Source organism: Triticum urartu, chromosome 4, assembly GCF_003073215.2.
Source record: "Triticum urartu cultivar G1812 chromosome 4, Tu2.1, whole genome shotgun sequence".
In the NCBI taxonomy this organism is placed as follows: Eukaryota; Viridiplantae; Streptophyta; class Magnoliopsida; order Poales; family Poaceae; genus Triticum; species Triticum urartu.
Window position 1 is genome coordinate 911223 of NC_053025.1, and position 15148 is coordinate 926370.

The following is a 15148-nucleotide window of genomic DNA, read 5'->3' on the forward strand; positions in this document are numbered from 1 at the left end:
ATTTGATCCTCTATTCGGCTTTTCTTCTCGAACGCCAAACAGAGCATCAGGGACTACTGTCTATGCGGTAATATTATTTACACATTCCTTACTTACCTCAAATCCTGTTAAAAGGCTAGTACAAGCTTCAGTCAGTCCGCTCTTGGCGGACTGAACCTTCTGGACCACCGCACTCATAATGGTGCGGTGCTCCTCGTCGATGGAGGCGCCTTTGAGCACCTCCAACAGATTGTCCGGCGCCTCCGGTTGGATGGGGGTCACCGGCACGGTGGGCTTGCTCCTCTTGGAAGGAGGTCGCCTGCCGGACTCTGGAACCTTTGAAGGTTCCGGAGCGGTGTCCGGCCTAGAGCCGGACTTGGAGCCCTGGGGGGTTTTATCCCCTTTACTCCTGGAGTCCGGGAGGTTGCCTTGCGGCGCCTCCAGGACCACCTCCTCCTGGCTTGGAACCTGTTGGGACAACACTTTGGCGTCGTCCGTAGGGCGGGGGGAGGAAGCCGTCGGAAGTGAATTCACGTCCGACGAGTCCAGTGAACCGCTCGACGACGCGTCGAGCCGGTCTTTGGGTGGGCTGCATAATCATATTCGACATAAGGGAAAGCTGTGCAATAAAGGAATACTATGAATTACTCTGGTGTCCGTATACTTATGATTTCGCCAGGGGCTTGGCCCTGAGCGGCCACTCCTCTCCGCCGTCGTCGGCGTTGGTGGAGTAGTCCGGAGGAAGGGTTTTCCCCTTCTTGGACCCTTCGGCCTCCCCAGTGTGGGCGGCCTTCCTTTTCTTCTCTCCCCCCGCTGGAGGGGGAGAGGTCTCTTCTTCCTCCTCCTCGTCTTCACGGGAGGAATGCGCCTTGGAGCCGTCGGATGATGAACCCGACACCTTTGGGCGCCGGGCACTTTTTTGAGTCCCCGCGGCCTTCTTTGTGGCCTTCTTCTCCGGCACCGCATAGGGTGCCGGAACCAGCAGCTTCGCCAAGCGAGCATCGGCTGGGTCTTCGGGCAAAGGAGCCGGATAGTCGATCTGTCCGGACTTCTCCTGCCAATCCTGTCAAAGGTAAGGGAGCTTAGATCCCGCATAGAGTTAAACTATGAAAAACTAATACCCTGTAAAAGGTACAAACAACTTACCGCGTTAGCGTGTCGCTGCGCAATGAATCCGCGATCCTCGGTAGCGGATGCGGGAGCCTCGGCGCCCTTAAAAAGCACCTTCCAGGCATCTTCGTACGTCGTGTCGAAGAGCCTGCTCAGAGTTCGGTGCTGCGCAGGGTTGAACTCCCACAGATTGAAGGCCCGTTGTTGACACGGGAGGATCCGGCGGATGAGCATAACCTGGACTACGTTGACAAGCTTGAGCTGCTTGTCCACCAGGGTTTGGATGCATGTTTGCAGTCCAGTCACCTCTCCTTTGCTGCCCCACGACAGGCCCGTCTCTTTCCAGGACGTGAGCCGCGTTGGGGGTCTGGACCGGAACTCGGGGGCTGCGACCCACTTAGGGTCGCGCGGCTCGGTGATGTAAAACCACCCCGATTGCCACCCCTTCAGGGTCTCCACAAAGGAGCCCTCGAGCCATAAGACGTTGGGCATCTTGCCCACCATGGCGCCTCCGCACTCCGCCTGGTTGCCGCGCACCACCTTCGGCTTGACATTGAAAGTCTTGAGCCATAGGCCGAAATGGGGGCGGATGCGGAGGAAAGCCTCGCACACGACGATAAACGCTGAGATGTTGAGGATGAAGTTCGGGGCCAGATCATGGAAATCCAGGCCGTAGTAGAACATGTGTCCCCGGACGAATGGGTGGATAGGAAAGCCCAGTCCGCGGAGGAAGTGTGGAAGGAACACTACCCTCTCATGGGGCCTTGGGGTGGGGAGGAGCTGCCCCTCTTCGGGAAGCCGGTATGCGATGTCGTTAGACAAGTATCCGGCCTTCCTCAGTTTTTTTATGTGTCCCTCCGTGACGGAGGAGACCATCCACTTGCCTCCCGCTCCGGACATGGCTGGAGAAGGTTGAGGTGGGGAGTGCGGACTTGGGCGCTGGAGCTCGAGTGCGCGAAAATGGATAGGCAAAGGAGGAAGAAGGCGTAGGTGAAAAGGTGGATCCTTATCCCCTTATATGGGTGGACGCAACTACGTGTCCCCACCAGCCTGGTAAAACTCGCTTATCTCCAAGCGCCGTAATCAATGGCGCGGTTGGGTTACCCACGCCCGTATTGATGAGAATCTCGGAATAAGGGGACACGATCTCTGCTTTAACAAGACGTGCCAAGGAAACCGCCTCGCATGACACGCTGAGGTGGGACAATAAAACGATTCGAATAAAGGCTTGGCCGTGGTGCGATGTCACACTACGGAATACGTCAGCAGATTAGATTTGTGTAAATATTATTCTCTCTATGGCAATATGTGGAAACTTATTTTGCAGAGCCGGACACTATCTTTGTGTTCAAAATCTTCTATGAAGTACTTGGAGGAGGAACCCGCCTTGCAATGCCAAAGACAATCTGCGCGCCAGACTCGTCGTCATTGAAGCCTGGTTCAGGGGCTACTGAGGGAGTCCTGGATTAGGGGGTGTCCGGATGGCCGGACTATACCTTCAGCCGGACTCCTGGACTATGAAGATACAAGATTGAAGACTTCGTCCCATGTCCGGAAGGGACTTTCCTTGGCGTGGAAGGCAAGCTTGGCGATACAGATATGTAGATCTCCTACCATTGTAACCGACTTTGTGTAACCCTAACCCTATCCGGTGTCTATATAAACCGGAGGGTTTTAGTCCGTAGGACAACATACAGAACAACAATCATACCATAGGCTAGCTTCTAGGGTTTAGCCTCTCCGATCTCGTGGTAGATATACTCTTGTACTACCCATATCATCAATATTAATCAAGCAGGACGTAGGGTTTTACCTCCATCAAGAGGGCCCGAACCTGGGTAAAACTTCGTGTCCCTTGCCTCCTGTTACCATTCGGCCTAGACGCACAGTTCGGGACCCCCTACCCGAGATCCGCCAGTTTTGACACCGACAGAGACCTATTCTGCACAACTCCAAAAGTCCTGAAACTTCACGGAGGCACGTTTTGGAATATATAAAAAATACTAGAGAAAGAATCAACCAGAGGGGGCCCACACCCTGGCCACGAGAGTGGGGGGCGCGCACTACCCCCTGGGCGCGCCCCCTGCCTCGTGGGCCCCCTGGTAGGCCTCCGGTGACCATCTTCTGCTATATGAAGCCTTTCGTCCGAGAAAAATAAGAAGGAAGCTTTCGGGACGAAACACCGCCGCCACGAGGCGGAAACTTGGCGGAACCAATCTAGGGCTCCGGGGAGCTATTCTGCCGGGGAAACTTCCCTCCGGGAGGGGGAAATCATCACCATCATCATCACCACCGATCCTCTCATCGGGAGGGGGTCAATCTTCATCAACATCTTCACCAGCACCATCTCCTCTCAAACCGTAGTTCATCTCTTGTATCCAATCTTTGTCCCAAAACCTCAGATTGGTACCTGTGGGTTGCTAGTAGTGTTGATTACTCCTTGTAGTTGATGCTAGTTGGATTATTCGGTGAAAGATCATATGTTCAGATCTTTTATGCATATTAATACCCCTCCGATTATGAACATGAATATGATTTGTGAGTAGTTACGTTTGTTCCTGAGGACATGGGAGAAGTCTTGCTATAAGTAGTCATGTGAATTTGGTATTCGTTCGATATTTTGATGAGATGTATGTTGTCTTTCCTCTAGTGGTGTTATGTGAACGTCGACCACATGACACTTCACCATTGTTTGGGCCTAGAGGAAGGCATTGGGAAGTAATAAGTCGATGATGGGTTGCTAGAGTGACAGAAGCTTAAACCCTAGTTTATGCGTTGCTTCGTAAGGGGCTGATTTGGATCCATATGTTTCATGCTATGGTTAGGTTTACCTTAATACTTCTTTTGTAGTTGCAGATGCTTGCAATAGGGGTTAATCATAAGTGTTATGCTTGTCCAAGGAAGGGCAGCACCCAAGCACTGGTCCACCCACATATCAAATTATCAAAGTAACGAACGTGAATCATATGAACATGATGAAAACTAGCTTGACGATAATTCCCATATGTCCTCGGGAGCGTTTTACTTTATATAAGAGTTTGCCCAGGCTTGTCCTTTGCTATAAAAAGGATTGGGCCACCTTGCTGCACCTTGTTTACTTTTGTTACTTGTTACCTGTTACAAATTACCTTATCACAAAACTATCTGTTACCGATAATTTCAGTGCTTGCAGAGAATACCTTGCTGAAAACTGCTTATCATTTCCTTCTGCTCCTCGTTGGGTTCAACACTCTTACTTATTGAAAGGACTACGATAGATCCCCTACACTTGTGGGTCATCAAGACTCTTTTCTGGCGCCGTTGCCGGGGAGTGAAGCGCCTTTCGTAGGTGGAATTTGGTAAGGAAAAATTTATATAGTGTGCTGAAATTTACTGTCACTTGTTACTATGGAACATAATCCTTTGAGGGGCTTGTTCGGGGTATCTTCGCCCTGACCAGTAGAGCAAAGAGTTGCTCCTCAACCTACTGAAAATGTTTACTTTGAAATTCCTTCGGGTATGATAGAGAAACTGCTAGCTAATCCTTTTACAGGAGATGGAACATTGCATCCTGACTTGCACCTAATCTATGTGGATGAAGTTTGTGGATTATTTAAGCTTGCAGGTATGCCCGAGGATGTTATCAGGAAGAAGGTCTTCCCTTTATCTTAGAAGGGAGAGGCATTGACATGGTTTAGGCTATGTGATGATATGGGATCATGGAACTACAAACGATTGAAATTGAAATTTCATCAGAAGTTTTATCCTACGCATCTTGTTCATCATGATCATAATTATATATATAATTTTTGGCCTCGCGAAGGAGAAAGCATCGCTCAAGCTTGGGGGAGGCTTAAGTTAATGTTATATTCGTGCCCCAATCATGAGCTCTCAAGAGAAATTATTATTCAAAAAAATTATGCTCGGCTTTCTCTCAATAATCGTTCCATGCTCGATACTTCTTGTACTGGTTCTTTTATGATGATGACTATTGAATTCAAATGGGATTTATTGGAAAGAATTAAATGCAACTCTGAATATTGGGATCTTGACGAAGGTAAAGAGTCAGGTATAACACCTAAGTTTGACTGTGTTAAATCTTTTATGGATACCGATGCTTTTCGTGAATTTAGCACTAAATATGGACTTGACTCTGAGATAGTAGCTTATTTCTGTGAATCATTTGCTACTCATGTTGATCTCCCTAAGGATAAGTGGTTTAAATATCATCCTCCCATTGAAGTAAAGGTAGTTGAACCTATTAAAGTTGAAGAAAAGACTATCACTTATAATGTTGATCCTATTGTTCCTACTACTTATATTGAGAAACCACCTTTTCCTGTTAGAACAAAGGATCATGCTAAAGCTTCAACTGTGGTTCACAAAAGTAATACTAGAACACATACACCTTCTGAGAAAATTAAAGTTGAACCTAGTATTGCTATGGTTAAAGATCTCTTGGTCGATAATATTGTTGGGCATGTTATTTACTTCTGTGATGAAGCTGCTAGGATTGCTAGACCCGATACTAAAAATAAACATAGACCTGTTGTAGGCATGCCTGTTATTTCTGTTAAAATAGGAGATCATTGTTATCATGGCTTATGTGATATGGGTGCAAGTGCAAGTGCAATACCTCATTCCTTATATAAAGAAATTATGCATGACATTGCACTTGCTGAGATAGAAGAAATTGATGTTACAATTAAGCTTGCCAATAGAGATACTATCTCAACGGTTGGGATTGTTAGAGATGTTGAAGTCTTGTGTGGGAAAGTAAAGTATCCTGCTGATTTTCTTGTTCTTGGTTCCCCACAAGATGGGTTTTGCCCTATTATATTTGGTAGACCCTTCTTGAATACTGTTAATGCCAGGATAGATTGCAAAAAGGATGTTGTTACTATTGGTTTAGGGGATATGCCTCATGAGTTTAATTTCGCTAAATTTCGTAGACAACGCCATGATAAAGAATTGCCTAGTAAAGATGAAATTATTGGTCTTGCTTCTATTGTCGTGCCTCCTAATGATCTTTTAAAACAATATTTGCTAGACCATGAGAATGATATGTTTATGAATGACAGAAGGGAAATAGATGAAGTATTCTTTAAACAGAGACATGTTTTGAAACATAACTTGCCTGGTGAAATTCTAGGAGATCCTCCTCCACCCAAGGGTGATCCAGTGTTTGAGCTTAAACCATTACCTGATACTCTTAAATATGCTTATATTGATGAAAAGGAGATATATCCTGCTATTATTAGTGCTAACCTTTCAGAGCAGGAAGAAGAGAAATTATTGAAAACTTTAAAGAAGCACCGTGCTGCTATTGGATATACTCTTCATGATCTTAAACGCATTAGTCCCACTCTATGCCAACACAAAATAAAATTAGAGAAAGATGCTAAACCGGTCATTGATCACCAACGACAGTTAAATTCTAAGATGAAAGAAGTGGTAAGAAAAGAAATACTAAAGTTTCTGGAGGCAGGTATAATTTATCCTGTTGCTGATAGTGAGTGGGTAAGTCCTGTCCATTGTGTCCCTAAGAAGGGAGGTATTACTGTTGTTCCTAATGATAAAGATGAATTGATCCCACAAAGAAATTATCATAGTCTATAGAATGGTAATTGATTTCCGCAAATTGAATAAAGCTACTAAAAAGGATCATTACTCCTTACCTTTTATTGATCAAATGCTAGAAAGACTATCCAAACATACATATTTTTGCTTTCTAGATGGTTATTCTGGTTTCTCTCAAATACCTGTGTCAAAAGAGGACCAAGAAAAGCCACTTTTACTTGTCCTTTCGGCACCTTTGCTTATAGACGTATGCCTTTTGGTTTATGCAATGCACCTGCTACCTTTCAAAGATGCATGATGGCTATATTCTTTGATTTTTGTGAAAATATTGTTGAGGTTTTCATGGATGATTTCTCCGTTTACGGATCTTATTTTGATGATTGCTTAAGCAACCTTGATCGAGTTTTGCAGAGATGTGAAGAAACTAACCTTGTCTTGAATTGGGAGAAGTGCCACTTTATGGTTAATGAAGGCATTGTCTTGGGACATAAAATTTCTGAAAGAGGTATAGAAGTTGATAAAGCTAAAGTTGATGCTATTGAAAAGACGCCGTGTCCTAAGGACATTAATGGTATAAGAAGTTTCCTTGGTCATGCCAGTTTTTATAGGAGGTTCCTTAAGGACTTCTCTAAAATTTCTAGGCCTCTGACTAATCTCTTACAAAAAGATGTTCCTTTTGTCTTTGATGATGATTGTGTAGAAGCATTTGAAATACTTAAGAAAGCTTTGATTTCTGCACCTATTGTTCAACCACCTGATTGGAATTTACCCTTTGAAATTATGTGCGATGCTAGTGATTATGCTATAGGTGCTGTTCTAGGAAAAAGAGTTGATAAGAAGTTAAATGTTATCCAATATGCTAGTAAAACTCTAGACAGTGCCCAGAGAAATTATGCTAGTACTGAAAAACAATTTTTAGCAGTTGTATTTGCTTGTGATAAGTTCAGACCTTATATTGTTGATTCTAAAGTAACTGTTCACACTGATCATGCTGCTATTAAATATCTTATGGAAAAAAAGATGCTAAACCTAGACTTATTAGATGGGTTCTCCCGCTACAAGAATTTGATTTGCATATTATTGATAGAAAGGGAGCTGAGAACCCCCTTGTAGATAACTTGTCTAGGTTAGAGAATGTTCTTGATGACCCACTACCTATTGATGATAGCTTTCCTGATGAACAATTACCTGTCATAAATGCTTCTCGTACTGCTCCATGGTATGCTGATTATGCTAATTACATTGTTGCTAAATTTATACCACCCAGTTTCACATACCAACAAAAGAAAAAGTTTTTCTATGATTTAAGAAATTACTTCTGGGATGACCCACACCTTTATAAAGGAGTAGATGGTGTTAATAGACGTTGTGTACCTGAGCATGAACAGGAACAAATCCTACGCAAGTGTCACTCCGAGGCTTATGGAGGACACCACGCTGGAGATAGAACTGCACATAAGGTATTGCAATCCGGTTTTTATTGGCCTACTCTATTCAAAGATGCCCGTAAGCTTGTCTTATCTTGTGATTAATGTCAAAGAATTGGTAATATTAGCAGACGTCAAGAAATGCCTATGAACTATTCACTTGTTATTGAACCATTTGATGTTTGGGGCTTTGATTATATAGGACCTTTTCCTTCCTCTAATGGATATACACATATTTTAGTTGCTGTTGATTACGTTACTAAGTGGGTAGAAGCTATTCCAACTAGTAGTGCAGATCATAACACCTCTATTAAGATGCTTAAAGAAGTTATTTTTCCAAGGTTTGGAGTCCCTAGAAATTTAATGACTGATGGTGGTTCACAATTCATTCATGGTGCTTTTCGTAAAATGCTTGCTAAGTATGATGTTAATCATGGCATTGCATCTCCTTATCACCCGCAATCTAGTGGTCAAGTAGAACTGAGTAATAGAGAGCTCAAATTAATTTTGTAAAAGACTGTTAATAGATCTAGAAAGAATTGGTCTAAGAAACTTGATGATGCATTATGGGCTTATAGAACTGCATATAAAAATCCTATGGGTATGTCTCCGTATAAAATGGTTTATGGAAAAGCATGTCACTTACCTCTCAAACTTGAACATAAGGCATATTGGGCCATTAAAGAGCTCAATTATGATTTCAAACTTGCCGGTGAGAAGAGGTTATTTGACATTAGCTCACTTGATGAATGGAGAACTCAAGCCTATGAGAATGCCAAACTGTTTAAAGAAAAGGTTAAAAGATGGCATGACAAAAGGATACAAAAGCGTTAGTTCAACGTAGGTGATTATGTTTTGTTATACAACTCTCGTTTAAGGTTTTTTGCAGGAAAACTTCTCTCTAAATGGGAAGGTCCTTACGTTATCGAGGAGGTCTATCGTTCCGGTGCCATAAAAATCAACAACTTCAAAGGCACAAATCCGAAGGTCGTGAATGGTCAAAGAATTAAATATTATATCTCAAGTAATCCAATAAATGTTGAAACCAATGTTATTGAAACCGTAACCCCGGAGGAATACATAAGGGACACTTTCCAGAATGTTTTAGACTCCGAAAAGGAATAGGTATGTGGTACGGTAAGTAAACCTTCTCCAAAACAGATCTAATAGCAATTTTTCTCCGTTTTGGAATATTTAAGAAAATAGGAAAATAAGAAGTAGTCCGAAAGGGACACGAGGCGTCCATGAGGGTGGAGGGCACGCCCCCCTGCCTCATGGGCACCTCGTGTGCTCTCTGGACTCCGTTTTCTTCCACGATACGTATTTTGGTCGGTAAAAATTCATTATATAATCTCCCGAAGGTTTTAACCACCTTACCACAACACAATCCTTTGTTTTCGTTTTGAGTTGTTTCTGCCGCAGATTTGATCAAGATGTCTTCTCAAGAGTCAGTCGGGGAGAGTCGGGTATCTAACCCAACACTGGTCCCAATAGCAAACAGTGATGCCGATTACTTTGGGCCATCAACTGAGGGAGAGATGGAGGCCGACCTGAAAGGGATAGACGTCATGGAGGAAGATCAAGAAGTTACCTCTCGTCTCAAAGCCATATTCACCATGGAGGAAATTTAGAGCTCACTAATTCTAAACTCGGTCATCCCTCCCAATGTTAGATTTCTTTCTTATGAAAATATGAAAAAGAGTGTTACTTGTTCTCCCGCAGCTATGCAACATCCGTGGGTGCAAGGAGCTTTAACCGTCACGGGTAAGCTCCGTAAGGAAATAATGGACCTCAAGAAGCAAGTCGATAAGCTCGAGGAGGAGAATCGTATCCTGAGGGGCATCGTCGCCAAGAATATCACATCACCACCTCCGAAGAAAGAGATATAATCACATGGGCATGGGCACTCCCCTCGGCAACTGCCAAGCTTGGGGGAGGTCCCCTGGTATCGTATAACCATCACACTCCTATCTTTACCGTTTTTCTTAGTTCGATCCTTTTGGTAATATCTTGATCTAGTAGAATAAAGTTTTAGTATGATCTATTTTTGAGTTTTGCTTTATGATCCTTCTATGTAATCGAGTCTTTGAGCTATATATAATAAATATTAGTGTTGAAGTCAAGGGCTTGATTATCTTGCTATGATCTTGAGGGAATAAAATAAAGAATAAAAAGAAATAAAAGAGATCATATTGATCTTATGGAGAGTAATGACTTCACATATAAATAGTATGATGAATAAAAGTTGTTGAGAGTTGACAAACGTAGTTTTGGTCATCGTTGCAATAAATAGGAAATAATAAAGAAAGAGAGGTTTTCACATATAAATATAGTATCTTGGACATCTTTTATGATTGTGAGCACTCACTAAATTATGACATGCTAAAGAGTTGATGTTGGACAAGGAAGACAACATAATGGGTTATGTTTTCTTATATCCGAAATAAAGTATTTATCATGGATCATCCAACATGTTGAGCTTGCCTTTCTCCCTCATGCTAGCCAAATTCCTTGCACCAAGTAGAGATACTACTTGTGCTTCCAAATATCCTTAAACCCAGTTTTGCCATGAGTGTCCATCATATCTACCTATGGATTGAGTAACATCCTTCAAGTAAGTTGTCATTCTTGCATGCAATAAAAATTGCTCTCTAAATATGTATGATTTATTAGTGCGGAGAAAATAAGCTTTATACGATCTTGTGACGTGGAAGAAATAAAAGCGACGGACTGCATAATAAAGGTCCATATCACAAGTGGCAATATAAAGTGACGTTCTCTTGCATTAAGATTTTGTGCATGCAACCATAAAAGCACATGACAACCTCTGCTTCCCTCTGCGAAGGGCCTATATTTTACTATTGTCTTATACTTTATGCAAGAGTCATGGTACCTTTCCTTTTTACACTTTATCCTTTGGTCAAGTAGAACTGAGTAATAGAGAGCTCAAATTAATTTTGCAAAAGACTGTTAATAGATCTAGAAAGAATTGGTCTAAGTAAGAAACTTGATGATGCATTATGGGCTTATAGAACTGCATATAAAATCCTATGGGTATGTCTCCGTATAAAATGGTTTATGGAAAAGCATGTCACTTACCTCTCAAACTAGAACATAAGGCATATTGGGCCATTAAAGAGCTCAATTATGATTTCAAACTTGCCGGTGAGAAGAGGTTATTTGACATTAGCTCACTTGATGAATGGAGAACTCATGCCTATGAGAATGCCAACCTGTTTAAAGAAAAGGTCAAAAGATGGCATGACAAAAGGATACAAAAGCGTGAGTTTAATGTAGGTGATTATGTTTTGTTATACAACTCTCGTTTAAGGTTTTTTGCAGGAAAACTTCTCTCTAAATGGGAAGGTCCTTACGTTATCGAGGAGGTCTATCGTTCCGGTGCCATAAAAATTAACAACTTTGAAGGCACAAATCCGAAGGTGGTGAATGGTCAAAGAATCAAACATTATATCTCAGGTAATCCAATAAATGTTGAAACCAATGTTATTGAAACCGTAACCCCGGAGGAATACATAAGGGACACTTTCCAGAATGTTTCAGACTCCGAAAAGGAATAGGTATGTGGTACGGTAAGTAAACCGTCTCCAAAACATTTCTAATAGCATTTTTTCTCCGTTTTGGAATATTTAAGAAAATAGGAAGATAAGAAGTAGTCTGAAAGGGACACGAGGCGTCCACGAGGGTGGAGGGCGCACCGTACCCCCCTGGGCGCGCCCCCTGCCTCGTGGGCACTGCTAGCTCTTGAGCACTGCGTTGGTTTTCCCTTGAAGAGGAAAGGGTGATGCAGCATAGTAGCGTAAGTATTTCCCTCAGTTTTTGAGAACCAAGGTATCAATCCAGTAGGAGATCACGCTCAAGTCCCACGCACCTACACAAACAAATAAGAACCTCGCAACCAACGCGATAAAGGGGTTGTCAAGCCCTTCACGGTCACTTACGAGAGTGAGATCTGATAGATATGATAAGATAATATTTTTGGTATTTTTATGATAAAGATTCTAAGTAAAATAAATGGCAAAGGAAATAACTAAGTATTGGAAGATTAATATGATGAAAGATAGACCCGGGGGCCATAGGTTTCACTAGTGGCTTCTCTCAAGAGCATAAGTATTATGGTGGGTAAACAAATTACTTTCGAGCAATTGATAGAATTGAGCATAGTTATGAGAATATCTAGGTATGATCATGTATATAGGCATCACATCCGAGACAAGTAGACCGACTCCTGCCTGCATCTACTACTATTACTCCACACATCGACCGCTATCCAGCATGCATCTAGAGTATTAAGTTCATAAGAACAGAGTAACGCCTTAAGCAAGATGACATGATGTAGAGGGATAAACTCATGCAATATGATATAAAACCCATCCTTTTATCCTCGATGGCAACAATACAATACGTGTCGATTCCCTTTCTGTCACTGGGATCGAACACCGCAAGATTGAACCCAAAGCTAAGCACTTCTCCCATTGCAAGAAAGATCAATCTAGTAGGCCAAACCAAACTAATAATTCGAAGAGACTTGCAAACATAAACCAATCATACATAAAAGAATTCAGAGGAGAATCAAATATTGTTCATAGATAATCTGGATCATAAACCCACAATTCATCGGATCTCGACAAACACAGCGCAATAGAAGATTACATCGAATAGATCTCCAAGAGAATCGAGGAGAACTTTATATTGAGATCCAAAGAGAGAGAAGAAGCCATCTAGCTAATAACTATGGACCCATAGGTCTGAAGTAAACTACTCACACATCACTGGAGAGGCCATGGAGTTGATGTAGAGGCCCTCCATGATCAATGCCCCCTCTGGCGGAGCTCCGGAAAAGGCCCCAAGATGGGATCTCTCGAGTACAGAAGGTTGCGGCGGTGGAATTAGGTTTTCATGGTGCTCCTGGATGTTTGGGGGGTACGTGGATATATATAGGAGGAAGAAGTACGTCGGTGGAGCAACGGAGGGCCCACGAGGGTGGAGGGCACGCCCAGGGGGGTAGGCGCGTCCCCTGCCTCGTGCCTTCCTCCCTTGTTTCTTGACGGCCACTCCAAGTCTCCTGGATCACGTTTGTTGAGAAAATCACGTTCCTGTAGATTTCATTCCGTTTGGACTCCGTTTGATATTCCTTTTCTTCGAAACCCTAAAATAGGAAAAAAAACAGCAGTTTGGGTTGGGCCTCCGATTAGTAGGTTAGTCCTGAAAATGATATAGAAGTGTAAAATAAAGCCCATTAACATCCAAAATAGATAATATAATAGCATGGAGCAATCAATAATTATAGATACGTTGGAGACGTATCAAGCATCCCCAAGCTTAATTCCTGCTCGTCCTCAAGTAGGTAAATGATAAAAGAAGAACTTTTGATGTGGAATGCTTTCTTACATATTTCTCAATGTAATTTTTCTTTATTTCTGGCATGAATATTCAGATCCGAAAGATTCAAGACAAAAGTTTAATATTGACATAAAAATAGAATATTTCAAGCGTACTAACTAAGCAATCATGTCTTCTCAAAATAACATGGCCAAAGAAAGTTATCCCTACAAGATCATATAGTCTGGCTATGCTCTATCTTCACCACACAAAATATTTAAATCATGCACAACCCCGATGACAAGCCAAGCAATTGTTTCATACTTTTGATGTTCTCAAACTTTTTCAATCTTCACGCAATATATGAGCGTGAGCCATGGATATAGCACTATGGTGGAATAGAATGGTGGTTGTGGAGAAGACAAAAAGGGAGAAGATAGTCTCACATCAACTAGGCATATCAACGGGCTATGGAGATGCCCATCAATAGATATAAATGTGAGTGAGTAGGATTTCCATGCAACGGATGCGCTAGAGCTATAAGTATATGAAAGCTCAACAAAAGGAACTAAGTGGGTGTGCATCCAACTTGCTTGCTCATGAAGACCTAGGGCATTTTGAGGAAGCCCATCATTGGAATATACAAGCCAAGTTCTATAATGAAAAATCCCACTAGTATATGAAAGTGACAACATAGGAGACTCTCTCTATCATGAAGATCTTGGTGCTACTTTGAAGCACAAGTGTGGTAAAAGGATAGACATTGTCCCTTCTCTCTTTTTTTATTTGGGCCTTCTTTTTTTTCTTTTGGCCTCTTTGCTTTTTCTTTTTTTTTCGTCCGGAATCTCATCCCGACTTGTGGGGGAATCATAGTCTCCATCATCCTTTCCTCACTTGGGACAATGCTCTAATAATGATGGTCATCACACTTTATTTACTTACAACTCAAGAATTATAACTCAATACTTAGAACAAAATATGACTCTATATGAATGCCTCCGGCGGTGTACCGGGATGTGCAATGATGCATGAGTGACATGTATGAAAGAATTATGAACGGTGGCTTTGCCACAAATACAATGTCAACTACATGATCATGCGAGCAATATGACAATGATGAAGCGTGTCATATAATGGAACGGTGGAAAGTTGCATGGCAATATATCTCAAAATGGCTATGGAAATGCCATAATAGGTAGGTATGGTGGCTGTTTTGAGGAAGGTATATGGTGGGTTTATGGTACCGACAAAAGTTGCGCGATACTAGAGAGGCTAGCAATGGTGGAAGGGTGAGAGTGCGTATAATCCATGGACTCAACATTAGTCATAAAGAACTCACATACTTATTGCAAAAATCTATTAGTTATCGAAATAAATTATTACGCGCATGCTCCTAGGGGGATAGATTGGTAGGAAAAGACCATCGCTCGTCCCCGACCGCCACTCATAAGGAAGACAATAAATAAATAAATCATGCTCCGACTTCATCACATAACGGTTCACCATACGTGCATGCTACGGGAATCACAAACTTCAACACAAATATTTCTCAAATTCACAACTACTCAACTAGCATGACTATGATATCACCATCTCCATATCTCAAAACAATTATCAAGTATCAAACTTCTCATAGTATTCAATGCACTTCTATGAAAGTTTTTATATTATTCCTAAAAGAAAATTTCCATGTTGTTCTAAAGGACTCACAAAATAATATAAGTGAAGCATGA